This window comes from Lynx canadensis, chromosome D4 (genome assembly GCF_007474595.2).
Source record: "Lynx canadensis isolate LIC74 chromosome D4, mLynCan4.pri.v2, whole genome shotgun sequence".
Lineage (NCBI taxonomy): Eukaryota > Metazoa > Chordata > Mammalia > Carnivora > Felidae > Lynx > Lynx canadensis.
In genome coordinates, this window is record NC_044315.2 from 40254973 (window position 1) to 40281858 (window position 26886).

A 26886-nucleotide genomic window follows, 5' to 3' on the forward strand; every position below is an offset into this window, starting at 1 on the left:
TGTAACATAATTTGTTACCTGCCCCTTATTTTGGGGGCATGTAAATTGCTCCCGATGTTTTGCGATTACAAACAATATTGTAATAAGCTCTTTACTGACTTGCCTGATCATTTCCTGAGGATAAATTCTTGAGTTAAAGAGCGTGTGTTTTGTTAGGGATCCTCTTTTTAAAAACAGCTTCATTTCTCATTATATATACACCACAGAGTTCTACAGTAACATTCAGGAGGTGGAGACTGATCTGGTTGGCAGATGCTTAGGCCATTTCATCCACCCAGGGCTCCCACCACAGACACATGGAGGCGGGGCCATGCTAGAAAAGGAAATTTTCATGGAGTAAGAATAAGCTCCCCCCGCCCCCAATGCCCGTATTGTAATAGAATCACCAGTCTCCTGCTTCCGTTCTTAACTGTACCCAAGCCTAGAGAGAAAAGGGTTATTGACTGCCCTTTTAGGAAAGTTTTAGTTATTTTTTTTTTTAAATTCTAAGATGTGCAATGCCCTCAGTTAAGTGGAGTTTGATTATAGCCCACCTTTCAGACCTCCCAATACCTTGTAATATTTTATATTCAACATTCATCTTGTCTTGAATATATCAAGTTCCCAAAATTTTATACATCAGGTTAGGGGAAAATCAAGGTTCTTCTTACAAAGGTGGTTGGATGTGGGTGGTAGGAGAAAAGAAAACCCCACAGCTAGGAAGAAATGTACTTTAGGCTGGTTATTTTCCATCACAAGACTATTTCACCAGAATAGAGGAAGCACTGAGCACTTACATAAACCAGACTCTAGGGCAGTGACAGCTACCTCTGCTTAGGAGCAAAAAGGAAAAAGATCTATTCAAAAGGTCATCTATCCATTTGGACCACTCTTGCCCATCTGTTCTATTACAGATTTATTTATAAGGGCCAGCAAAACATGGTCTCTGAAATTACTGTACCATTTACCTTCAGTTTTAATTACAAAATTCTCCTCAATTTCAAATTTTGCAATTTTTATTTAATGAAAACTAATTATTTTCCTTTAACATTTCTGATTTTGAGGGCATACTTAGAAACAACCTCCCTCCATAAACATTATATACCATAATTTTACCAGTGCTATTACCTTTTAATATTCAATTTTTTTATCTACTTATAAAATTTGAATAGTACAAGAGAGTGCTGTGTATTTTTTAATCTTTGGCATTTTTCCCAAGATAATTTTTAAAAGACCACATCTTTTGCCCCAGTGATTTGACAATATGTGACATACCATATATATAAAACATTGAAATTTATTAAGTTCTGCTAAATTCAAGCCTGCTATGCCAGGTAAATGCTGCATGTTTGAGAGTTACAATTACAGTGTCTTCACCAGACACAATAGACTTGAATTTAGCAGAACTTAATTATTAATAATGTTAGATTTTATTCACATATTCAGAGGTATAAAAGTTTAGATTAGATCTTTCTAGTCCTTTATGTTTTTGTATACATGTCCATGAAGTCCCAGAAACTCTACAGTATTTTAAAATTTGTACTAATATCCCAGTAAGTATATCACGCTACAAACTGGTTTTTTTATTCAACGGTATTTTTTGATGTAAACCTAATTCACTCACCTACACTACATCATATTTCATCAAGAACCTATTTTCTTCTTTTTTTATGACAAATGCTTCCAATACAGAGAGAAAATGACAGGAGTATATCTGGAATCTTTTGCATACAGTGAGAGCTAAATTTAATTGTTTCCCACATGGATAGGCAATTATCCCAACACCAACGAATAACTCATCCTTCAGCTACTCTTGGCTTGGAAATAGCACAAAAGGAAGAGCACACATCCTCTCAACGCTCTTGGAGCAGTAACAGGCGCCCCAGGAATATTTTTTTTAATTTATTTTTAAATGTTTATTTATTCTGAAAGGAGGGGAGAGTAAAGAGAGAGAGGGAGAGAGAATCCCAAGCAGGCTCCACACTGTCAGCACAGAACCTCATGCGGGGCTCATTCTCACAGACCATGAGATCATAACCTAAGCAGAAATCAAGAGTCAGAGGCTTAGCCATAACTGCCTGAGAGACCCAGGCATCCCAGGAATTCTGTAAGGCATATATACCTTTGCTTGATTTGGTATTTACTACCAATTAAGGTTCACATTAAGTAACAGATGAACTTGTAGATTTTTTGGTCTGGTAATTATGCAGATAATTTGGTAAGGTTATGGTTTTACTGCCTTGCAGGAGATTAGTAAATTTTGCGTATAATAAAAAACCTTATTCCAACATTCTTCAGTTACCCAAATGCTCTTGGAACCAGTTTTAACATCTTGCTGATTTCCTCATTGATAAATAAATCTCTGACATTGTTAAAACGAAAATCACAGGCCCAAAATGGCGTCACTTAGGCTGAGTCCCAAACTGGGGTTTAATAACTAATCCAACTCTAGATTCAACCTCCCCCAGAAAGGCAGTCTTAACCAGTCGGTCAGGAAATTTCCCCATCTGGGGCCGATGAGTCTGCATCACTGAGTGGCCAGAAGGGCATTCCCCATCCCCCAGAGGAAGATGAAGTCATCTGCATGATAAGACCTGTCGCTATTCCTCCTAAGGGAAAGAAATCTCATCTGGAACAATCCTTTTCTTTGCTAATAACTTTCTGGCCCCCACCTTCTCCCTATAAAAACCTTCCCTTTTCTTACAACTCCTCTACTTGCTAGATGGGATGCTGCCCCATTCATCAATCTCTTAATGAAGCCAATTAGATCTTCAAATTTACTGGGTTGAATTTTGGGGGTTTTTGTGTTTTTTATTTTTTTTAATGTTTATTTACTTCTGAGAGAGAGCGCGCGCAAGCATGAGTGGGGGAGGTGCGGAGAGAAGGAGACACAAAATCCCAAACAGGCTCCAGGCTCTGAGCTGCCAGCACAGAGCCCGATGTGGGGCTGGAACTCATGAACAAAGAGATCGTGACCTGAGCAGAAAATGGACGCTGAACCAACTGAGTCACCCAGGCGCCCCTGAATTTTGGGCTTTTTTTTTTTTTTAACACTATCTCTACAATACTACATTTTCACATCTATACACATTTATTCAGGTCTGATCTTATTTCCTTTACTAAAGGTTTCTATTATATGGAACGCTGCTCTGACGTTCAGATATCCTCCATGCAAAACGATCCTTAGATCACTTCAGTTTTATAATCTGTACCACCAAAGTGAGCACAATTGTTAAAAATTTAGGGGCGCCTGGGTGGCTCAGGCGGTTAAGCGTCCGACTTCTACTCAGGTCATGATCTCGCGGTTTGAGAGTTGGAGCCCCGCCGTCGGGCTCCGTGCTGACAGCTCTGAGCCTGGAGCCTGCTTCAGATTCTGTCTCCTCCTCTCTCTGCCCTCCCCTGCTCATGCTCTGTCTCTGTCTCTCAATAATAAATAAACGTTAAAAAAAATTAAAAAAAAAAATTTAACGAAGGGGCACCTGGCTGGCTCAGTCAGTACAGCATGCAACTCTTGATATCAAGGTCATGAGGTCAAGCCCCACGTTGCATTACTTAAAAAATAAGAAAGATTAAAAAAACAATTTAACCAAATAGAATGACTTGTCTGTTCTACTCCTATGCAAGGTATTGTATTCAGAAGTTAAAAGAAATGTATTTTCAGCTAGTGAAAAATACTGTGATTAGGTTGACAGAGCCTAAGAAAAACAATACATTGTATCTCAATTACAGGGATGAGTATGTTGGAACATTTGTCCTTCTCTTGCCCTGATTTTACTGCTTTATTTTTTTTAAGTTTTTAAACAGCTTCATTGAGACATAAATTCACAGACCATACAATTCTCCCATTTAAAGTATACAATCAATGGCTTTTAGTATGTTCTTAGAGGTGTGCAACTATCACCACAATGTGTATTTTGTCACTCAAAAGAAACTGTCCATCCATTAGCTGTCACTCCACATTTCCCCCTCCATCCCTTGTTTTAGGCAGTCACCCATCTGCTTTCAATATGAGCAGATTTTTCTTGGTCTGGACATTTCATATTAATGGAATTATACAATATGTGGTCTCTCATGACTGGCTTTTCCATTCAGCATAATGTCTTCAAGATACATGTTGATATATCTGTACATCATTCCTTTTTATTGCCAAATAATATTGCATTGTATGGATATAACACGTTTTGTTTACTGTTTCATTAGTTTATGGATATATGTGTTATTTCCGCTTTTGGGATATTTTGAATAATGCTATTAAAATTCATGAACAAGTTCTAATGTAGACATGTATTTCATTTCTCTTGAGTATACGCCTATGAAGACAACTGCTGAGTCGTATTGTAAGTTAATGTTTGACGTTTTGAAGAACTGTCAGACCATTTTTCCAAGTGACTATGTGATTTTACATTCTTACCAGCAATGTAGGGAAGTTCCAATTTCTCCACATCTTGTCCAACACTTATTAAAATTGTCTATCTTAGTGGGTGTGACAGTATCTCATCGTGGTTTTGACTTGCATTTACCTAATGACTAAGGATGTTGAGCATCTTTTAGCTACTTAATGGCCATTTGTAGATCTTTGGAGAAACGTCTATTCAGGTTCTTTGGCCATTTTTTAAATGGGCTATTTGTCTTTTTATTATTGAGTTTCATACTGCTGTAATTTTTAATCACTAGGTAAAACTATTTTCAAATGAAAAGCTTACAGCTACTTTTTTATAATTTTTTCCTCTCATTCAAATCATAATTAGCAGAATCGATTCAAATTTAATTCCTCCAGTAAATCCAACGCAATGTGCTATGTTCCTGAACAGTGAATTAAAAGATATCCCATTTTCAAAAGAAGGAAAAAAAGAAATAAAATTTTCAAAAACTAATAAAAAGACACTTCATATCCTTCATGTTTTTTCCTCTCTTTGGGGGAGAAAAGGGAGGAAAGCAAACAGGCCAAATGTTACTCTCTTGGAGGCACCATTTATATAATTTACAGTCTGGACCATGTCCACTGGAGCCATAAACACAAAACGCCAGTGGACATCACCACCAGGTTTCCAGGAAATCTACCGCTTACTATTTTGGACCATATGATCAGCTTGTGTTTCTTACTAAAGAAAACTGCTCACCAGACCAAATTCTGCCCCGTGGAGGTTTCCTTTCAAATAGCCACTCTCATCGCCAGATATCAAAGAAGAAGGGAGGTACGGCAGCTGCAGCTAGTATAGCAAGAACAGCCCAGAAATCAACGGGTACCCTAAATATGCTGTACTGGCAACCTCAATCCCAGACCCGTCGCCAGTGTTACAGAATCAAGGCAAAGGGATGTCAACATTCACTCTGCACTAGAGCCCCGTTCCTGTAGAGGGAAGATCTAAAAAGCTGGAAAAGGCCAAAGGGCAAGCACCAACGAAGAAGACAATTATTCTAATAAATCAGGTATTAATGAATTTATAAGCTAAATAATCTGCCCCTAAATAATCCTTGCTGAGACTTAGTACAAAGGCTTCCTCAATCAGAGCTGTACGCTTTCTTTCACATTATGTGTAGGGCTTGGGTGATTTTTTATATTCTTCATGCTTTTCTTACTTTTTTCAAATTTTCAAAAATGATCATGAGCTATTTTTAGTAATTGGGAAAAAAAAGTATATATTTTGAGCAATTTAAGTTCAAATTCATGAAGGGGACATTTAAATATTAATTTAAGGAAACACCTTCTGATCACCCCTTTTATATCACACACAGCTTATAATAGTTCTCCGGAAAAATATATAAGAAGAGTGTATTATTTTTAGCCCTTTCCAAGTGAGGAAGTTAGAATGCATCGCTACCCAACGTGTTTCTAATGTAATTTTACATCTCTTAGAACCCTTCCAAATTTTCACTACTTTGAAAAAGTCAGGACTTAAATGTTGCAGTTTTTCTAATTTTACCTTTTCTATTCCCTACATTGATAACACACTCCAGTGTTATTTTAAAGTTCTGAACTTAAAATACCTGTAATACTATATTCCCAAACTGTTTTCAAACTTATTATTTTATATATACATTTATGATTTCCACCTGATTTTTAATGTATCTACCTATTGGCTGAAAATGGGTTTATTCCTTTATTGAAAGGAACCGGCTCTCACGGATGGAAATCAGGAGATGCTATCAGGAGTTCTCGATATCAGCCCCATTTCCATCTTTGGCGGGTCTGAAAAACGCAGTCCACAGGGCCTGTGTGGGTGTCAGCAAGGTATATGCCAAGTGTCCCCTTAGCCTAATATGAAATATGGAAGTGGAAGGTCCATTAAAATAGATTCACTGGAAAGGTACTTCCTTTCACCCTAATTTTACATTTTTATCAGAAACCGGGATTAAGATAAAAAACAAGGTAACCAACTCAGCAAAAATTAATTAATTAATAAAGCAAGCAAGCAAGCTGGAAAAGGAAGCAGGGAATGGACCACAATCTAAAACAGTAATCCACCGGGTCCCTGGGTGGCTCGGGCGGTTAAGAGTCCAACTCTTGATTTCAGCTCAGGTCACGATCTCATGGTTCGTGAGTTCGAGCCCCATATCAGGCTCCGTGCTGACAGTGCAGGGCCTGCTTGAGATTCTCATTCTCTTTCTCCCTCTGTCTCCCCCTTCAAATAAATAAACATTAAAAAAAAAATAAAAATAAAAACTAAAAAAGTAATGCGCTAAATGAAAGGGTTACATTCAGTAAACTAAAATTTAATTTTCACACATAAACATCTGGGAGCACCACACTGCAAGCATTCTATCAGGTGTTAGACACATAAAAGTCATACAGTTCATGATCTCAAAGATGATATCTGAAAATATAGACTTCAAATAACTTACAACGTTTTACTACCATGTTGCTAAGTCACGTTGTTTTTATCCTGCTTATGAGTGCCTAAATTTGGATCAACAGTCCAACTAAAAAGCCTGTGTTCACGTCAGCAAGCTGTCTGCTGTGCCCCCCAGGCCAACCTGCCATGCCGGTGGGGACTCTGCCTACCTGAATAAAGAGACAAGGGCGTGGAGGTCGGCAGTACTCGCATCTGCTCCCAACAACCACACCTGGCCTGAGAACCACACTGTTCTAAAAGGACCAACAACTGGAAATGCAACCAGGAGCCGACAGCCAGGGAAAGAAAGGACTCAAAGCCAGTTCTGAAAGCAGAGCAGCTTAACTCGGGGACAAGCAGAGCTGGGGGAAAGCAGAGAAAAGGAAAGAACAAACATTCCCTCCCTCGCTCACATGGAGAAGGTTCCGATTCCCCCTTCTGGACCACCCTCTCTGGACCGCATCCTACTCCCAAATGACTCAGAACAACATAAAGTAATGTGCATACAGAAAAAGAATAATCAAACAAATGTGGCAAACTGTGAAAAATGGGGGAGGGGTATATAAAAGTTCTCTGTGTCATTCTCATACTCTTTTGAGAAGTTTGAATGTACTGCAAAATAATGTTTTTAAAAGACAGCAGAGCATGACTCTGGAGCAAAGGACAAAGACAGGGTCAAATGAGGGTGGCCACAGACCTTGGGCACCTGGGGACCAGCCAATGCCAGTGAGGAATGCCAAGCCCTCGGGGTCACGGGTACACCAACAGATCCGGCCATCACAGGTGCTTGGGCAAAGGGAGCAAAAGGCCAGAGGTTAATGCAAAAACATCCACTTAGATGAGACAATTAACCGAAGGGCAATAGCCAGAGTAGGGCTCTGTCCCCACAGATTGTGCTCCTGCACTCAGGTGCTGCTGGGAAGGAGAGGCAAGGGGAACCTTTGAGGAGGAAGATACAGGCCTGATGCAGAGTTTAAATTTTTACTGGACTGGGCACTTACCTCTCCCACTACCCCACCCTCCAGAAAAAAATCAGAGTCACTCCAAAAGAGACTATTTGAAATGTGAACAGATGATGTGCTCTTTCACTGACAACTTAATGTTTTTTTTTTTTTCTGTCCTCACTGGGGATGTGAATTCCAGAGCAAAATGAGAACAGTTGAAAAGAACAAAAGTTCATTTTCATGTAAAATATAAAGCACGCCTCAGACCCTGCTCACTAAGAAAGTGGACAGCAGCACTTAGGGTTTCTTCGGGGGGGGGGGGGGGGCAGAAAAAAACAAACTGCTCCCAACAAATGCCGTTTTTCCTGCTCATAGACACGGTAAATGGGACAGAGCTGGAAACTAAAACCAGAGCCTGTATCTTTGCAGATTCTTTCCTTAAGCAAAGCAAATGGGACTCCTTTGCATTATTTAAAACAAACAGCAATGGAATGTCAGCTTGGCAAGAGATCTAGGCAGCTACAATGTCATTTTGCTGGTTTTTAATTTTAAAAAATCCAAAACCCTTATTGGAGGGTTCTCTTCTTTCTAACAGAAAGCTAGTACCTAATCTCTTATTAGTCACCCTTTCTCACCGCCCTGTCATGTGACTCAGGAGAAGCATGCTGGGGCACAAGGCTGAACGCTGGGTTTCTGCCCCAGATGTGCAAGTCACCTGCAAGCCGTGACACGCTGGACCATTCACCACCTCTATGGATTCCAGTGTCCTCCTGTGCAAAAGGCAGCGAAGGGATACCAATCACAGAAAGCAGAAAGGTGGTTGCCAGGGGCTGGGGAGGGCAGTGGGGAGCTACTGTTCAAGGGGTATCGAGTTCCCACTTTACAGGATGAAAGACTTCTGGCGAAGGATGGCGGCGATGGTGGCACGACCGTGTGAACGTACTTCGTGCCACTGAACTGCACACTGAACAAGGGGTGAAGACGGGAAGGTTTATGTTAGGTGTATTTTGTCACAGGGAAGAAGAAACCGGGAGCAAGAAACAAAACAGAACAAAAAGAGCATTCGCACCAACAAAAAGCCAGAGGAGGGACGACAGTACCCTTTCTGCCTCACGCGGGAGTTATGAGGAGGAAACGCAGTCCATTTTGTGAAACCACTTTTTAAGCTGAGAAACCACATAAGTGTGGTGCTGATGTTGGTTAAAGAGTTAAGTGACTTAAGTGACTGGGGCCAGGAACTTCCCATTAGACAGACCACTGCACTCCTGCTACTCGGCAGCTGGGTGTTTCCTGCAGCCGTATTACTTAAGCAACACTCTGCCAGTTTCATTTTCTCAAAGTAGGCATGCAGATATTTTCAAGATGCAGAGTAAACGCAGGTCTTCCGTGTGACGCTGCATGGGGCAGGGGAGGGCGGTTCATCATTTCTTCTAAAACATTACGAACTACAACAAATTTTTAAAAAGCAATGCTAAAGGGGCGCCCGGATGGTTCAGTCGGTTGAGGGCCCGACTCTGGATTTCCGCTCAGGTCGTGGGATCGAGCCACGCATCAGGCTCTGCACTGACAGCACAGAGCCTGCTTGGGATTCCCTCTCTCTCTCAAAGCAAATAAATAAACATTTAAAAAAAAACAAAAAAGCAACACTAAGAAAGTTTTACTTTCATTTGGCTCACAATCCATGAGGAAGAGGGGGAAAAAAAGGCTACCTAAAAGCCTTTTTTTTTTGTTTTTCCAGGCTACATAATGTGTCTCTCCTCTTGGTTCCTGGCTCAGAATTTAAAACTCATCACAGTACGATTATTACTTCACTGTCAGCTGTGGTAGGTAGAGATGAGCTTTTTAAGGACAGAAATTCTGTGTCTTAGCAAAGAGATATTCACTGAGTTTTTGATGAATAAATGACATTTGTACTGATTGTATATTAACACCCTTGTGCCAAATACAGTCTCAATACCTTATATTTTATATCACACGTGTAGGTCATGGAAAATACCCTTGAATATGTTATCCTGGGAGCCATTCATTCCCAAACAAGTAGTTTTCAGTAAACATTAGGTAAGACAAACAAACCAGAAGGGGAAGCATGTAGATACTCAAGTAATTAAAGGTTAATTTTCTGGGGTATCTGGGTGGCGGCTCGGTAGGTTAAGTGTCTGACTCGTGGTTTCAGCTCGGGTCACGATCTCAAAATTTGTGAGATCGAGCCCTGCGTCAGCTCTCCACTAAGAGCACAGAGCCTGCTTGGATTCTTTCTCTCCCTCTCTCTCTGCCCCTCCCCTGCTCGCATGCATGGGTGCGCTCTCTCTCTAACAAACATTTTAAAAATAAAGTTTAATTTTCTTTAACTTTTCAACGTGTGGCTCTTTTCATAGCGTGCTGTATACATCCAGCCTGTGATATCAAGCAGGTACACAAATCGGTTTTGGTATACAGGGATCCTATTCCTTTAAAACCAAACAAACAAAAACATCCAACTTAATATTAAGGAGGGGTGATGACACATAAATGCTACGTATTAGGGCCCGATTTGCTGGATCACAGAAATGCTCAAATTCTGGCCCACCCGGTACTCAAAAAGAAAATGACTATAATCCCAAAGTACGAGAGAAATTTGAGTCTTGCTCCCATACTTCCCAGCCTTCTAAAATACAAGGACTTGAAATGAGATATTCTATAACCCAACACAAATACAAAACAATCACCAAAGAGATCCATTCATACTACCTGAATGGTCACTAAACACTTTCCACACCTGTGGACTGACGAAATATCAAAAGAAAAGGAAACCATGCCTGAAGGTCAGATCAAACTCATGTTCACAGAATCTGCCCATATATGCAGTTTGTCTTTCCCAATCTGAACCAAAGACAGAAGTGTAAATGTGGTGTTAAAAAGTGGAAAGCACATGCAAAATGTTAGGCAAACCTCTGGGCATAAGGCACACACACAAAAAATCAACCAATCAATCAATTTTGATGACACACGTCTCCAGGAATGCACTATGGCTTTATTTTAAGGAAGAAAGAGAGAAAAGAAAAGAAAAGAAAAGAAAAGAAAAGAAAAGAAAAGAAAAGACAAGACAAGACAGACATGGAGAGGGCTGCCTACCCCCCAAATCAACCTATGGCTAAGGGTATCCCTTAGGTACAAGGGCTTCAAGGGGCACCTCATCTTCCTTGTCTATAAAAGGAGACTGCAATTAGCACAGTTGTCTGTCATCAGAGATACAAAGACAGACTTACCATGGGTATTGGGACTGAAACAGGACACTTTTTTTTTTTAAGTTTCTTTATTTAGAAAGAGAGAGCACAAACAGGGAAGGGACAGAGAGAGAGACAGAGAATCCCAAGGCAGACTTCGCACTGTCAATGTGGAGCCTAATGTGGAGCTCCAACTCACAAACGGTGAGATCGTGACCTGAGCCGAAACCAAGAGGCAGACACTTAACCGACTGAGCCACCCAGGTGCCCCTGAAACAGGACGTTTTTAGAAGAGTCTAGTTCATCTCTTCTCCACTAAGATATCTTAGTGGATGACGGAGCAAAAAGGTTCAGGAAACCACTTGGTTCTCAAAATGCTCTACCTCATGATAGGCCTCAAGCTTTCTGCTAATCAAATGAGAAGTCTGATGCAAAAAAAAGGGGGGGGGCAGGAATTAAACACCATACGAGCTGTAAGTGCGTTGGTAAGTGGGGATTTCCAGTAAGTTTGTTTATAAATCACTGGGTTGGAAATCATATCTTCTATACAATAACTGATATGTATCTATCTGTGTGTATATATGTACATGCATGAATATGTACACACACACACACACACACACACACACTTCAAATTCTCAGCCTAAGCCATAAAAGCCTATTAAGCCCTAAATTATTAACTTTGGCCAGAGTGTTGGAACCAGGAGAGAGAGGTCTCATATCATGGGATTGAGGCCCGCTCTCCCAACCCCACCCCTGCCTCATACTGTGTCGGGGCCATCCACTCCAAACGTGATCCATGCAATCCTCACAATGAAGACACTTCGGTGGTTTGTCACTGCCCTTGCCACAGCTCCTCGGCAAGATATCTTTGGCATCTGTCTTCCTCTGACCGGCCTATCATCACCAGAATTGCAGGACTCCCAAGCTTCTCGATAAACCCGAAGAGATCATCGTGAAAGGGATGAGACTACATCACCCCAAAATATGTCACTTTGACATAAAGATTGTTTTGGGCTGAAGTCAATTAGCTCTCGCCCTCCCCATTTTGGTCTAAAAGCAGGGCAGAAATTCCCTTTAGTAAAGATGTTTGCCTCTCTCATATCAGGAAGAGAGTTACTTCGGAGATGAATCTTATCACCTGAGAGGACTCTTATCTGCACAAGAGACCTTACTAAACAATCCTTATTTACCATAGATTTCCTAGTCACCTTCCTACAATTTAACCCTCATCCTGAAGCCTAAAACCCCTTCTTTTGTCTAGCTTCTTCTCCACACTTTATCATCCTTTATTAAGATTAATATAGAAGTCCCAAATCCTAACCACCCCCTAAGGCACGTTTTGTGTGTGTGTCAACTCCCACATGTGTACACAATTAAACTTTTTTCTCTCTTCCTCATCTGTCTTTTGTCCATTTAATTTGCAGGGCCCAGGCAATAAAACTAAGAGGGTAGAGGAGAAAGTTTTGCCTCTCCTTTAATGGTCTGTCATATCTCAGGGCCTTGGTACTTAATAAACCCTCCTGCTATACCCAGTTGATCACCACAGCATTTATTTATCCTACTTCGTCTCAATGACAGTTTCGTTTTCCTTTTTCTCTTTTTTTTTGAACTAACGACAGTTTCTTATCTGTATCCCCCAATAAACTCTAAGTGCCCGAATGAACATTCATAATAAGCCAAGATATTTTTTCTGTTAAAAAAAAAAAAAAAAGTCCCAACTAGTTCACTCACAAGTAACCATCAGGCCATCAGGTAGCACAGGGAGCCCAGGGCTGTCAGGGAAGGCAGGTCCGGGTCTGGCAGGGACTCTTCTTCTTCAAAGCCAAGGCCAGCCAAACACCTTTACAGGTTCAGGCCTTTGCTGTTATTTTTGTTTTGTTCTTACTTGAACAATTCATTGTTTTACTCGTTTTGGTCTGTTCATTGCTTTTAATTCTGCTTTCGGTTTCTTAGTATCTTCTGATACAATAATGAAATAAAGGCCGGCTAGGAAATCTGGTTCCTGGCCCTCTTCATGTGATCTCGTCCTCACTCCCTACCCATCTGTAAATTGAGGCAGCAGTATCAGAACGGTCCATAAACCTAGTTGCCCACGATCACCAGGGAAAGCTGGTGAGCAGTTTGGAGACCCTCAGAAGGGGCAGAGATTTTAAATCAATCTCTAATTCCTCCACTTACTTCCTGTGTGGCCTCAAGCAAATTATTTAAGCTCTCTGTACCTGGGATTTCAAGTTTCTTACAGCAGAAACAGTTGCGTAGTTTATAGGATGGGAGGGAAGATTAATGTACACAGAGTACCAACTTGTGGCTGGCCCCCTGCAGATGCTCGGTAAAGGAGAAGGAAGCCCTGGCCCCCGTCCTGTGTATGCTCACAGCACCCTATCATTTCTCCACCACAGCCCTTAAGAGTTTCCAGAGGGCAGAGGGCATATCTTCCATACCCTCCACTCCATCCCTGTGTCCAGCACGGTTCCTGTGACAGCACCCAACATCACAGCAGACATCCAATAAATATTTATGGAATTAATGAATCAATAACATTCTAAGATATACTCACGTAACCAATTCCCCTTCCCCTCACTCTAGACTGCCTGCCTGACTACCTGACTGCCTCCAAAGCAGGGACCATTTCTTACTTACTGATCTGAAACCAGCACTTACACAGCGCCTGTCACATGCTTGTTGAACTAATTAAATTATTTTCAAAATCTCTTTCCAGCTCAAGTCCACCAAGGATCTGTGGCTTCAGAAGATCTGGGGCAGAATTAGTTGCAAGTATTTGTATGTCCTACACACATCTGGCCACAAACTATCTAGAAGTTGAATAATACCACAGTTGAAATGAAATAATAAGGTAGTTTTTGAATGATCCCCTCCCCTGCTAAAAATATCTGCTCCATGAGGGCAGATATAATACCTTGTTCATCATCATATCCCGAGAGCCTGGCAAGGACTTTGCAATAAACATAAATGTTTGTTGAATGAATGAATAAACAAACAAATGCATGCATGTATGCAAGCAAGCAAGTTCTTTACAAGTCTAGAAAAGGCAGAATTTCCTATTTTTAGGAATCCTTCCTAATTAAATTCAAAGTTGCTACATTTAGGTATAACAAAATGTTTAAAAATAAAAACAGCAGATGTTTGATCTCTGGGTGGTACAGTTTCTTTTTCAAAATCCTTGATTTATTTTATACTGCAGGAAATCAACCAAAATACCGATACCCACAAAGCTCATACAATATGTCACCCTAAGTCAAATGTGTTCTACATCTACAAATCTCACTATTATCAGTTGGTGTTTAAAACTATTTTGACTACTGATCTGTGAACAAATCAACTTTTAGGTACTGCTTCAGCTAATGTGATTTTATGGTAAAGGAATGAGATCAGTAACCAAATGATATGAATCCCTGAAATAATAAGACTTTTCATTTAACAAAGACAAATCGAGAACCTATGGGGGTTTTGATGGCACTCACAACTTAAGCTCTACCTTTACAAAACGTTCAAAATTCATCCAGTAATAATTCTCCAAGGGTACAGTTCTAGCCTCCAGTAAATTCCAAAGGGGGAAAGTGGGACACAATGACTAAGGACAGATGTTTAGGCTAAAGAATCTACGTCATCAGAAAAAAAATGGCACCAATTCAAACGCACAATTAGAAAAGGGGTAGTCATGCAAAGGTCACTTTTTGGTAACTCCCATTCCCCGTAATCTTCTACCAGAGAGACAGGGGGAAGCTAAGGCAGTGCTTCACGGTGAGAGGTAAAGTCTCGATCAACCCACGCTACCCTGAGAGCATGCCAGCGTATTTAATCTTTCTGTAAGGTTTTAATCACCCTAACGAAACAAAACCCGATCATGAAGCCAGCAACGGCCGTAAGACAAGCACAGTGAATCCAAAGTGAGCCGTCGTCATCCTTCCATTGTTCTGCAGCCCCGTGCACACCTTGCAGCAGCACTAAAACCAGCCACAGCACCCCGGGAAGACCACATCCTCTGCAGCAGCAAGATTGACTATTTTCTCCCATTTCGGCACTCACCCTCAGGAAGCCCGAAAAAAGGAGGGTAGGGGGGTGCGTCCTGGCAGGCTTGACACGAAGCCTTCAATAAAGACAAGGTCAACTAACAAAAATTGCAGGTCTCCGATGAGATTTAACTATTTTTTAAATTTTCATGGCTTTCCTTAAATTGAATCCTCGCAGATCTAAACAGAACATTGCAATCATACCCCCAGGAACAGCTTTAAAAATGCAACATACTCACAGATTCAGAGCAGCTGTAACTTTGGAGGAATGAATCTAGCCCCACTGTGGAGATGCCTTTCCCTCTCTTCTACCAGATTTTTTAAGGCAAACAAAAAGAAGAGACACTCCTCAATTTAAAGGCCAACAAAAATCCTCAGTTTCTCTTTTATTTCTTGGTCTCCAGTGAGACTCTCAATTAACGGTCATAAGAAAAGAAGTTGCGGAGGGGGGCAGACAGCATCCCGAGCTTCCCAGAGCAGAATTTAAGACATGTCAGTTAAAGTGGCAGCTACACTCGCAGCCGTGGCTGACGCTTCTGCGGGAAGGAATGCCGGGAGATTTTTCCCCCAGTCCCCGCTGCAGCCTAATTCTGATCCATCACTGTGCAATTATCCTAGAGCAACAGCAAGACAAACACAAATGGCATGGATTTATCAATCCTCCTGGGTCTCTTAATGATTTTTCACCTAATCCAAGGATTCATCTCCATTCAGAGCCAGTTGAGGAACAAAATGAATTCTGTTTTTCATCTTAAAGAAAATGTTAAGAGCAGGCAGATATTCCCAGGTTAGAGTTAACTTCTGTATCCCATGAACTCTTTTAAAACACTAAAATAAGGGAAAATCAAATTCTCTGAGGTTTTTAATCTTAACAGGTTAAATGCACAAAAGTTAAATTAGCACAGTGAAATACACATATGACCTAACAGTCACGCCAGTGTAGCTCTAAATGGCATTTTAAAATTAATATTAAACAATATTTGACCTGGTTTTGATGAAACTAAAAAGAAAAAAAAATGTAGGCTTAGAGATGGCCAGTGACTTTGCAACTTTCTTGTCTTGCTTTAGGTGCCCTTTCACATACTAGAATTGAACCATTTTTCATGATGAGCTCACCATTTCCACTGATTACAAAAGTATCAGGTATTTCCTGATTATAAAATAATAAACTCCTTTTGGAGAAATGGAAAACAAAGAAGAAATAATCACAGCCATAATCTCATAACCCAGAGATGACCATTGTTAATATTTTGTAATATTTATTTCTAGTCTTTTTCTTCCCTATATATACATATACAGTTTTAATACTATTGTTTTACATGTATTTACATACTACCTTTTCCACATGGCTTTATGTTATGATTATTTACCCATACATGTGACCTGTTCCTAAAAGTGCTCAAAAGAGTTAACGTATGCACTGACAGTCAGTCAACATACATTGTGTGCCTGCTATGTGCCGGGCACAGGGGACCCAGTAGTGAGAACACACATGGTCCCTGCTCCTTGGAGCTCTCGGTCCAGCAGGGAAGCCAGATATGCAGCAAATGATAACATGTGTGTTAGGTACTGTGTTCACAGGAGAACTAAAAGACCCCTTAGAAAAACATTTAAGAGACTTAGTCTTGCGAAGGTCAGGGTTTCTCCAGAGAGGCAAGCCCAACTATAGAATTATTAATTAATAAGTACAGTGTATTTCACACCTACATTTTCCCATCAACATGAATATCTTTTTACCTAATATTCTGTTTTCCTATACCAAAAGATTTAAGTCCAGCTATATTTTTGTGAATAATGTGCAACAGCTAAGAAAATAATGGATCTAGCGTGAATTTGAACATCATCTTTGAGAAATCACAAAAAGCAAACCACCCAGGTAATTTCAGACATCCTTAAAATCGTGAGTTACCACGTTTCTAAGAAATTGTCAGTGTAGCAGAATCTGGTTGGCTCAGTCGGTTGAGCATCCGACTCTTGGTTTCAGCTCAGGTCATGATCTCATGGTTTGTGGGTTTGAGCTCTGTGCTGGTGGTGTGGAGTCTGCTTGTGATTCTTTCTCTCCACCCTTCCCCTGCTCGTGTCCTCTCTCTAAATAATAAACTTTTTTTTTAAATCTTCAATGTAAAATTAATGTAGCTATGCTCAAAATCTCATAAAAGCTAAAAGACTCCTTTGAGAAGAAATAACAATTTGACATGAATCTGACATGACTGTAATGATGCATTCTAAGGAAAAAAACAAAACACCACCCATCCAAATAAATTATGTCATTCTCTAGGTGATCAAGGTCAACATCAATACTGATAAATCATGTTGATAGCATGTACCCTTGAAATGATATGATAAAAATGATAAAAATGACACTTTATCTCTGTAGTCCTCCTCCCAAAAATCCATAACCCCCCAGTTTCACCATGAGAAAACCACCAAACAAATTCCAATGCGGGCCATCCTGCAAATACTCCTCAAAACTGCCAAAGGTCATCAAAAAGAAAGAAAAGTCTGAAAAATCATCACAACCAATTTTGTAAAAACTCCGTAAATCTGAATAAAGTATGGACTTTAGTTAGTGATACTGTATTAACACTGGTTCACTCATCAAAATAAGTTATGATACCAATGTTGAGATGTTACTAATGGGAGAAAACTGGGTGTAGGGTATATGGAAATTCTCTGTACTATCCTCTTGACTTTTCTGTAAACCTAAACTTTGTTTTCATTGCTTATTTCTGAGAGAGAGCAAGCGAGCACACAAGTTGGCGAGGGACAGAGAGAGGGGAACAGAGGCTCTGAAGTGGGCTCTGCACTGACAGCAGAGAACCTGATGCGGGGCTCAAACCCATGAACCATGAGATCATGACCCGAGCCAAAGTCGGACGCTCGACTGACTGTGCCACCCAGGTGACCCTAAGGGATTTTTTTGGAAATTATAAATACCCTATAATCCCATCATGTTCAGATAGCCAAACCCAAAATAATTGGGTGTGTGTATTGTTCAACCAGATGTGCTATTTTTAGCTGTGTTAAACTCAATAATGGCCCCCAAAGATGTCCAGGTCCTAATCCCCAGAACCTGTGAATGTTACCTTACATGAGAAAAGAGATTTTGCAGGTGTAATGAAATTAAAGATCTTCAGATGGGGAGATTATCCTGGATTAACCGAGAGTGCTCCAAAAGCAATCACACATATCTTTGTAACAGGGAGGCAGAGATCTATCTGACATAGAAGGCAGATGTTGTGACTGTTGAAAGCAGAGCAATTTGAAAATAGCTGACTTTCAAGTTGGAGGAAAGGACCGTGAGCCAAGTGACACAAGAAATGCACCCATAGAGGCTGGACGTAGGCGATAAAATGGATTCTCTCCTGGAGTCTCTCAAGGGAGCAGAGTCATGGCCATACCATGGGTTTGATTCAGTGAGAAGCCATTTCAGACTTCTGACCTGCAGAACTCTAAGAAAATAAACATGTATTGTTTAAACCACTGTTTGTGGTTACAGTACCTAGAGTGTTACAGTAGCCACAGAAAACAAACACAGTAGCCTTGAAGACCTGTATTTCTTCTGTTTCAGTAACATCCCTCTGCAATGTGTGCCATCAAAGTGTTTTCTTTCTTGTTTTGTTTTTTTGGGATTAACCCTCTTCCATATACGCTCAAAATATTTTCCCAGTTAATTCTCTTTTAACTGAGTTTATGAGGGTTTTGTCATATTGGTCAAAACTATCCCTCTTTTCCTATTGGTGTCAGGCTTAAAACATACTTTCCAACCTAGAGAATACAGAATCACTTGCCCTCACTTGCTTTGAATAGTTAAATAAAACCCCCAATGCTTTTCTTTATTACGAAGAACCATGTTAAGCCTATATGTACGTCCCCACACCATGTCCCTCCATACTTCAGCCTCTGTACTAGCATCAACACCAAAACTCGGACAGAGAACAGATGATGTGAAGGAGGGAGACTGGAAACTTCCTGGACGCCCCCACCTATAGCCATGTTCCCTACATCGAGTCTGACCGCACAAACTAACCAACAGCCTAATGTAGAGAATGTGCTTGGCAAACATTTGTTAAGTTATCCAAACCAGGCATGTTCCCCTTATCCTTGGTCTGATGAGGTACATCCTGGAAATGGGAAAATGGGGAAACAGTCAAGGGTAGCAGCTGCTCTTTATTTCTCAAATATCTGTGAGAGTTAACTAAATGTCTTCTTTACTTTTTCACTTTTTTGAAAAATGCTTTTATGTCTTGAAGTAGCCATTGTGAGGCAGCATGAAAATAGTTGCATCAGAATTTCTTATAATTGTCAGCAACACTGGTTTTACAAAAACAGCCGTGCTCCCAATGTGACATTGTACATTAATTAACTGACGTGTAGGTCACATTATATCCACTTTACACGTTGCTGTTTTATAAAATGCATTCAAGTAAATGCCTTCATGGGTTAAAGACATACATTACAGAATAATTTTTTTACTTACACTGACTTGTCTGAAAATGCATCCTTATACTATATTAGTGACTAAGTTCTGAAAATATAGGAATCCATCTATGTATCTAAACAATAAAATTGCACTGGGACATTCCAAATGCTCTTTCAAAATAGACATGCTTTAAACAGTTGATCTTGGAATTAATTTTCTTGTAGTAAGTACACAGAATTATTTTAATCAAAGCAAATAATATGTTATTAGTGTAATTTCTTTTAAATTGCAGGCAAACTTTAAATGACAAAGAATCTCTTAAATAAATGGGGGATCTGACACATAGAACTTAACACACACACACACAGTTTTGTTTTGTTTTTTTTTAACTGCATAAAGATAAAGTCAAGCTGCCCTTATAGAAAACATTCTTACTGCCAAAATAGAAACTAAAAGCTCGTAACCGTATTGCCTACAGAGGAGATAAAACTATACGTATGCCTCTAAAAAATGTTAATTCATCAGAGTTACATGGAGCTTTAACACATTGAGTTCTAGCTGTAACATTCTGCTTACAGGTAAAAAGATACTCCCTGCTGATCTGAATACTTTCACTCTGGACAACAAAAATAAAATAAATAACACAAAAGTCACTTTACATGACAATAAAAATCATACACAAATCCCCAGAACCTCTTCAGTTTAAGCAGTTTCAGAGACCTTCAGATTTGTTAGTGGCTAAGCCTTTAGACTGTATATTAAATGTGTATCATACATTATACTCAATTGCACATGATACATAAATGTACCCAATGCAAATATCACTCCCCCTTTGAGGAGTTCTACCCATGATGCTCTACAAACATGACGACACAAAAAGATGACAGTGGGAAGAAGGGGAGAGAGGGAAAACCAGAGAGACTGATTAATTTTCAGCACATAAGCAGTGGAGACGTTTGACACATTTCAAAAGGCAAAGTTCTCGGGGAACCTGGGTGCCTAAGCATCCAACTTCTGCTCAGGTCATGATCTCACAGTCTGTGAGTTTGAGTCCCACATCAGGCTCTGTGCTGACAGCTCTGAGCCTGGAGCCTGCTTTGGATTCTGTGTCTCCCTCTGTCTCTGTTCTTCCCCTGTTCATGCTCGCTCGCTCACTCTCTCTCTCTCTCTCTCAAAAATAAACGCTTGAAAATTTTTTTTCAAAGGCAAAGCTCTCAAGTATCTGCATTCTGAGTGTTTTATTAGTCATTTTAGGAGGCTATTTTTATCGAGATGGATGAAGGTATCAGAAAACAAGGCAAATAAAAGATGGTAGAAAGTTAACAAAAGGCAGTCGAGCTCCCTATACCCCTAAGCATTTTGAGCTCATTTACATACACTTGAGATGAGAAGTGAGTCAGCCCCTAGTTGAGAAATGGCAGAGACACCAACCATCCTGGATAATGCTCACTATGCCCAAACAATTGGACATTACCTAATTATATACTTATTTGGGTTGAGCAACCTACCAGCTGTAATTAATCATCATTAAAAAAGAAACATACACATCCCCAAAACTCCTTTAACTCACTCTCCCTCTGAACGATTACAGCAATTATCGTTGTGCCCAGTAGCTGGTAAGTTCTCAATAAATGATGACGGGATTTTTTTAATGCACTAAAACTCCTTGCATTCTACTTTGAATACTCATCTACATTTTCCAATTAATACATTAATTCAAGAAATTCATTAAATCAACAAATACAAATTGAGCATTTACTACACGCCAAGCATGGTGTTGGGTACAGGGCACACCATGATGAGCAGAGCAGACCAGTCCCATCCTCATGGAACTTAGGTCAAAAAGGAAACAGACGGTCGAAAGCAGGCAACAATGAACTACAACATGACAAATGAAATGAGAGAGGCAAACAGGATGACAAAACAGGGAAGTGGGGGAGGAGTAACCTATTTAGTTGGAGTCATTAAGAAAGGTAGGAAGACATTCAAGCTGACAACTGAGGATGGCCAGGAGGAAGCCCAGGGAGGATTAGGAGGAAGTCACTCCAATCTGAGACACCAGCTCAAATCTAGGGCAGTGGAGGGCTTGCTCAGTCTAAAACTGGAAAGGGGCTTGTGGCTAGAAGGCAGTGAATGAGGGCAAGGGTTGCCCTGGACCAGGTTTCCATCTGTGTGTGGCGGCCTGACCACGTCAAGCCTTGTGGACTGAGGCAGACTGGGCGCTTCATCCTCAGAGACATGTACACTCATGGACGGATGCTTAGCAAGGGAGTGACATCATACCATTTCATGTCTAAAAGGATCACTCTGTCCCAATTCAAACAAACATGCTGTTAGGGAAATCTGAACACTGACAGTATCTTCAATGAATAGTCAGTTTTTTTAGGTGAGACAATAGTCTCATGATGCTTTTAAAAAGAGACCTAACTTTTACCTTATGTACTAAAATGTCAATTAAAGGATACCATATAAGGCATACAGATTAGACAACAGTTCTGTATCAACGTTAATTTCCTGACTTAAAATCCTAACAATAATTATGTAAGAGAACATCTTTGTTTTTAGGAAGTACATACTGGGATACTTAAAAGTAGAAATAAGTGATAATGTCTAGAATATGATTCCAAATAACCCAGGGGTGGATTAGAGATGAAATAAATTGGCCTTGGGTTCACAACTGTTAAAGGTACGTGATGAACACAGGTGAGTTCAGTTTACTATCCTCTCCACTTTGTTTGAAATTCATTTCTTTTAAAAACCAGGTAACTTTGGCCACTGTGTGGAGAATGAGCGGAGTGTAGTTGGGAAGGCGGAAGGACAGAGAATAAGGGAAGCAAGAAAACACAGCAGGAGGCTCTTAAAGTAATTCAGGCAAACCTGAGACTACCTCGAGCTAATGAAACAGAAAGGAGAGGGAGCAAGGGGTGAACAGACGGGAAATAAATTTGGAGGTAGACATCATCAGACCTGGAATCATGGAAGTTACGGGAAAGAGAAGGAATCAAAGATGTCTCCCAAGTATCTGGCTTGACCAAGTGAAAGAAGATAGGAGACAAGGAGAGGAGAAGGTTTCGGATGGAGAAGGCAGGTGACTATCACGAGTTCAGTCTGCAACACGTAAACTAAGGTGTCTGTGAAATATCCGAGGGATCACATAAGCAATGACTGGACCTATTACCCGTTACAACTATCAAAATAGTCCCAGACAGAGCATCACAGAGCAGTTGCCATGTCGAGAAGGGCACTGATGAAGGAGGTGAGGAACTCAGCACTGGGAGCAGTGTGCCTCTGGCTTTCAAACACAACCTGGGCATTGCTAGCTGGCTTGAGTGACAGAAAGGTTACTGAGTCTGCGGAAGGGGCAACCACAGTGGCAACCACAGGGGTTCATCATTCAGTCATTCTGCCATCAAGAACACCAAGTCTTCCCCTGGCCCCTGGGCCTCCTTGGTAAGATGAAGACAAATGGACCAAAGGGATGCTTAAGAAGCTTTCCTTTAAGCTATGACATCCTGTCAATCCTCCTCAGAGTGAAAGGGAGCTTTTACAGAATATATGTACCTTGGGGGCACCTGGGTGGCTCAGTCGGTTAAGCATCCAACTTCAGCTCAGGTCATGATCTCATGGTTCGTGGGTTCGAGCCCCACATCGGGCTCTGTGCTGACAGCTCAGAGCCTGGAGCCTGCTTTGGATTCTGTGTCTCCCTCTCTCTCTGCCCCTCCCCCCACTCATGCTCTGTCTCTCTCTCTCAAAAATAAATAAACATTAAAAAAAAAAAAAAGAATATATGTACCTTAACTTAAAATGTACATATACACTCATCTTGGAAGTTCCCAATATAATAACAGAACATTAAAGGACACCTAAGAGTACAAAAGAAAATGCAAAGAAGGGCAATTCAAGTAGTAACAACACAGGGGGAAGACACTAAGGATACTGTTCAGTCTGGGCTTCTGGGGGGAATTTTATTTCCATTTATTGTATTTCATTAACTCTGACACATAAATTTTCATCACATAATATGCCTGAAACCAGGATGCATCTTAAAATTGACAGTAACTGGGGCGCCTGGGTGGCGCAGTCGGTTAAGCGTCCGACTTCAGCCAGGTCACGATCTCGCGGTCCGTGAGTTCGAGCCCCGCGTCAGGCTCGGGGCTGATGGCTCGGAGCTTGGAGCCTGTTTCCGATTCTGTGTCTCCCTCTCTCTCTGCCCCTCCCCCGTTCATGCTCTGTCTCTCTCTGTCCCAAAAATAAATAAACGTTGAAAAAAAAAAATTTTTTTTAAAAATTGACAGTAACTATTTCAAAAAATTTTTCTGTAAGTTTATTTATTTATTGAGAGAGAGAGTGAGAGAGAGAATGAGTGGGGGAGCAACAGAGAAAGAGGGAGAGAGAATCCCAAGCGGGCTCCACACTCAGCACACAGCCGGACACGGGGCTCAAACCCACAAACCATGAGATCATGACCTGAGCCGAAACCCAGAGTCAGGTGCTTAACTGACTGAGCCACCCTGCTGACGCAACAGCAGCTCTGACTGGCCTAGATCAAGGTTCTCAGGGAGAGGATGTACATTTGCTTCGGCCAATCCCTTGAGGGCACCACCAACCTGATCCACTTAAAATGAAATTACCTGCTTGAAGTCGTTTGGGCCACACTGATAACTAATATTCAGACCACAAACTAGCTTGCTATTCAAATTAAGAGCGTTAAAAAGGTAAACACGGGCATACCACAGAACCCATCAATTCCACTCCTAGATAGTCATGCCAGAGAACTGCAAAAACACGTCCACAAGAGACTTGTACACAGTTATTCATGGCAGCATTATTTACTGTAGCCAACAACTAGAAACAATCTGAATGTCCATCAACCTATGAATGGATAAACAATACAGGGAATATCCATACATCTGAGTATTATTCGGCCATAAAAAAGAATGAAATACTGACATGGTACAACACGAAGGAGTTTCAAAATCCAAACACCAAAGAACATGTATTGTGTGATTCTGTTTATATGAAGCATCTATAGAGACAAATCTAGAGACAGAAATTAGTGATTGCCTAGGTGTGGGGGCAGGAATGCGCCGTGACTGTAAAGGGGGCACAGGTGTCTATTCAGGTTATATAAAGTGCTTTACAATTAGATTATAATGATGGTGGTATACTTCTATAATTATACGACACTTAATTGAGTTATATACTTAAAACAGGAATTTTATGGGATATAAATTAGCATTGTAATGGGGCTGTTTAAAAAAGAAATGATCCGGGCAGAGAATCTCATGAGAGGTTTTTCTTTTCCCTCCCTACCTAGTACCAAAATTGAAATACACAATTTCCCTTACCATGTCCTCCTGCATTACAGGTTTATTTTTCCTTCCCTTATGCAAGGTCTCCTGTAAAATTCTTGTGTTTTCTTCCTCAGTGGCATATAAGATAACGACATAAATGCCATCTTAAATCTAATAAGGTAATAGTCAACCTGGTTGAAAAAAACCAGGTGTGGGGGTATGGAAAGAGTCCCTCTCCCAATCTGAGCAATAATTAGATCACCAGGATGGGAGAGTTGGGCCAAACAAACTCAGAGAAAAACGAAAGGAAATCCGACTCTGCCTGGAGTTACTATTTATAATTTAACCACTATGAAGAAAAACATTAACTAGATGTTCTGCAGCTAGCATTTGCTGACTTTCACCCAAAATGACCTTAAAACAGAGCAAACTATTGTATAATAATTAGTGGATCCAACCTCATAAAAAAAAAAAAATGGGCTTAAAAACTTTATCTCATTATAATCTACAATTTACAGTTCAAAAGAAAAGGTGTAAAGAAGGAAGAAGGAAAAAGTCCCTTAAAATGCTATGCTACAGAATATTTTTATTTCCACCATAAGCTTCTTACCACTTGGTTAAAAATGTCTGCCTACTTCAATGTCTGGAGGTAAGGATAAATTCACAGTTCTTGCACATAAACACATCCATCGCCACTGCATCACACGGTCTCAGGACTCGATTCAACACATACAGATTTCTAGGTAAGGATAAATTCAGAAAGGTAATATGATGCTATGGAATATAATAGATCACTGCTGAGAACATATTAAACCTGCACCTGTTCTCACCGTCTCTGAATAAAAAAGAAAGTCTTAATTAACTAGTACCTGACCTGGGCCCTCCAGTTAATCAGACGGTTGTTTCATTGCCCACTAGTGGTTTTTATGAGAAGGAGGTTCATCAAAAACACTACCAAGTCGCAGTGATCCCATGTGGTTCATCCACGGTCTCCACTTGACAGAGGCCAGGGATCCTCGGTGACCCGACCTCGTTGTGTTCACAGGTGTGTCAGGTAACCCTGGCATCCCTCGAAACTCAACGCCAGTGCCAGGCTTCCACCTCCCAACCAGAAGAGAGCTAGCTCTCGCTCTCTTCTGGAACCTGAAACATTCTATTTATTCTTCACGTGCCACATCGCAGTCAATTTACACACAGACCCTTCTTGCACCCACCACTGTACTGTCAGAGATGACAGCTGTGCACCAACACTGGGAGAGAAGAATGCTGGTCATCAGAGAACCACGAGGCACATGCCAGCAGGGAACTGTTCAATCAGGAGGCGAGAGACTGCAGCACGGCTAAACCCCTGGCATATCCCTATAGATCAGAACATGGGTCTAACTGACAGTCCCTCCCTGAGAGGTCAGCTCCTTACGCCCAGCAGGTCGGAAAGTTGATACACAATTCTAATTTTTATTTTTTTTTAACGTTTATTTATTTTTGAGACAGAGAGAGACAGAGCATGAGCAGGGAGGGGCAGAGAGAGAGGGAGACACAGAATCTGAAACAGGCTCCAGGCTCTGAGCAGTCAGCACAGAGCCCAACGCGGGGCTCGAACTCACAGACCGTGAGATCATGACCTGAGCCGAAGTCGGACGCTTAACCAACCGAGCCACACAGGCGCCCCCACAATTCTAATTTTTAAAAAGGACCTCTTTGATGTGTCACTAACAGTCAAAGGGGAAAAAAAGCCTCTCATTTTCCCTTCAGTTCTAAACGGTGGAGATGTTTGTATGATCTAACAGTCTGCAAACCTAGTAACTTCCCAACAGAGTCAGTTAAAATAACACAGTTGTTACCACAAAGATTCGGAAGTAGGAAAATCTAAGTCTGTGGTGGTAAATCCATTAAGCAGAAAAGGAGAGCAGAAAATAGTTTTCTTTTGTGGAAATGATTGAAGGCCTCTCTCATCTCTTAGCCTGCGTCTATTCACTGGAAATTCGGGCAAAAATATTCACAGGAATAAATTAATCATCAGGTTGGCATGGGGACCATCTCTTGCTACAGAGAAGTTGAAGCATCACTGTTAGCACTAGAAACATAAAACAAAACATGTGGTTCACTCAGCAGGCGGAAAAAGAGCTCTACTGAGCTTAACGGCTAGAAGGTCACAGAAGGAATGTCATGGCATCAC

At 40.8% G+C, this 26886-nt stretch overlaps 1 protein-coding gene across 1 annotated transcript in view; it reads right to left on the minus strand.

Annotated features, from left to right (window-relative positions):
- The window catches only part of TTC39B (tetratricopeptide repeat domain 39B), a 124898-nt gene that overhangs the window by 59130 nt on the left and 38882 nt on the right, over positions 1–26886 (minus strand).